The 2,440-nt window shown below is 41.3% G+C and overlaps 1 pseudogene; it reads right to left on the reverse strand.

Moving 5' to 3' along the window:
- Nucleotides 1–2,094: 2,094 nt before the first annotated feature.
- LOC138837518 (U4 spliceosomal RNA) lies at nt 2,095–2,172 on the reverse strand (annotated as a pseudogene).
- Between the last annotated feature and the right edge of the window lie 268 nt (nt 2,173–2,440).

The raw sequence follows: 2,440 nt of genomic DNA on the forward strand, positions 1-2,440 counted from the left end.
TATTTGTTTTTTATTTCTTTTGTTTTTCAGTTTGATTATAACGTGTGTTGGTGCAGATCTTTTCTGATTATGTCAATGTGCAATTTTGGAATCCTGGAAACCTCCTTTACAGGAATATCTATATGTTTCCCAAGATTAGGGATAGTTTTCTGCTATTTGATTGAATAGATTTTCTAGGCCATTGCTCTTTTTCTCCTCGCTTTTGCATATTGTATAATGTGTATGTTCGTTTTTTAATGGTGTTTTAAAATTAATGAATGTATTACATTATTTTAATTTTGTTTGGGGGTATGTCAAAAACCCTATCTTTAAGATCAAGGTAATTTTTCTTCGGCTTGATCTAATTGGTTGCTGTGGCTTTCAATTGTATCTTTCATTTGAGATATTGAGCTTTTATTCCAAGATTTACTTGATTCTGCTTCAAAATCTCTGTGTTAAATTTCTCACTCATAAACTATATGGCCGTATTCTCTTGGATTTCACTGGGCATGTTAATTATCATTCTCTTAATATTTGTCAGGCATTTAGTCTATGTTGATCACTTTTGTATCTATTACAATTCTACTCTTTTGGAGGTGTCAGATTACTCTAGTTTATCACATTATTCCTCCATTGAGATTTTGCACTTAGAGGATCAGTTTCTACAACTTCCTCATAAACAGCTTTCTCTTGAAGATATGTTTTGGGTGTCATTTTATTGTGAAATGTTGGCTATTTCCAGCTGAACACTATAGTATAATCTTCCTACAGCTTTTTTATGATTGATAATTTTAGGCTCTGTGTGCACTGTGGAGAAGGTTGAAGACACCATCTTTGTGTCAGGCAACAGTGGGAACATTGAGCAGCTGGACAGATGTGGAGTCCACAGAAGTAGGTGTGGAGTGCCCGCTATCCTGCAGTAGGGTTTCCTCAGGTAGTTGCCAGGCTAGTTCTGTTACTTGCCAGGATCTCTTGTGCTAGCAGCCCTTGTAGTGGCCTGAAGCATGTGTCCTCTTACCGTTTAGTGGTGTGTTCCTAGAATCTGCATGGAGACAGACCAATGGCAGGTACTATAGTGACATCTGTGTGGTGTTCATAGCCAGCAATGTATGGGGCAGAAGGGTGGTGGCAGCAGGTACTGCTTGTCATTAGTAGTACATACTTAGGAGTGGAACTGCGGGTGGCTTCAGGCAAAGTTCTTCTTGGCCCTGGGCACCCAGAGGTGGAGTGATGGCTGAAGCAGGAACATTTATTTCCCTGACTTAAAAAAATCATTATTATTTTTTTTTGTTTATGTGGTGCTGAGGAATTGAACTCAGGGCCTCATGGATGCTACGCAAGCACTCTACCACTGAGCCACATTCCCAGTCCCTTCCCTGACTTCTTCAACGATAGCATCTCCAAGGGTAGAGCAATGGCTCAAGCCATGGGGTTGTTCAAGGCCCCCTCAGCACACTTTTGAGTGGGCAGTAGGAGAAACTTACTAATTCCCCCTTTATTCACTCAGCAGCTCTGTTTCCTTCTCTGTTTCCTCTGCAGTGCAGGACACTTGGGAGGCTTAAGTCACTGTCACTCTCCTTGCTGGGTTAAGCTGGGTTTACAAGGCAATTGCTCCCCTCAGAAGTGCATAGAATGTGGAGTCCTACAGATGGAAACAGAGCAGTGGAGACTCCTTCCTCAAGATGGCTGCTCTTCCAGACTAGCTCCTTTCTGGAGATGGCACGGTAGGGGAGGTGGGAGTAGGGGGAGAGTCACTAGGAGGTGGCATGAGATCCTTTCCAAAGCAAGGATATTGCACAGATTTGAGGTTATTTATGTAAGCAGGCTACCAAGCCTATGGGAACTCTGAAGCTTTCCAGTAGCTGTGATTGCCAGTATCCACACTGGTAGAGTTTGCTGGAACTCTGTCTTCTATTCGAGACAAAGGGGAAACACCCTTTCAGGATGGCAGATCCTGGGATATTTAAAAAGATATCTATTTTTGTTTAGTCGTACAAAGGAATTAGCTATTCTTTAAATCATTTTAAAATACAAATCTTCTTGATCAATGTTACCCCTTTCCTCTTTCTTCCCCTTCTCTCCTGCCCTCAGTTTTCTTAATGTCACAGGGTATGCCTTGAGTATTATTTCAATTAGCAATAATCGCGCCTTGGATAAACCTCATTGGCTACGATACTGCCACTGCGCAAAGCTTGCCTTGAGTATTATGACTGCCTTCTCCCACATCCTTATTTATCTGTCTACCTCCATCCCCCACACCTTTCAAATTCCAGTTTGCTGTCATTCCTTTTTGTTGGACTGTGAGTTAGTTTTTCTGGGGAATTACACTCTTTTTTTATTCTCCTCTGTAAATACCATATTTTGGTTAATATTTTTTTTTGTTCTAAACTGTTGTGCAAGATCTGGGAGGCCTCTCCTGCTGATTTCCAGTGTCTTCCCATGTCATTCACTTCAAGGATGC

Source organism: Dipodomys merriami, unplaced genomic scaffold, assembly GCF_024711535.1.
Source record: "Dipodomys merriami isolate MVZ:Mamm:240054 unplaced genomic scaffold, mDipMer1.0.p SCAF_27, whole genome shotgun sequence".
Classification (NCBI taxonomy): domain Eukaryota; kingdom Metazoa; phylum Chordata; class Mammalia; order Rodentia; family Heteromyidae; genus Dipodomys; species Dipodomys merriami.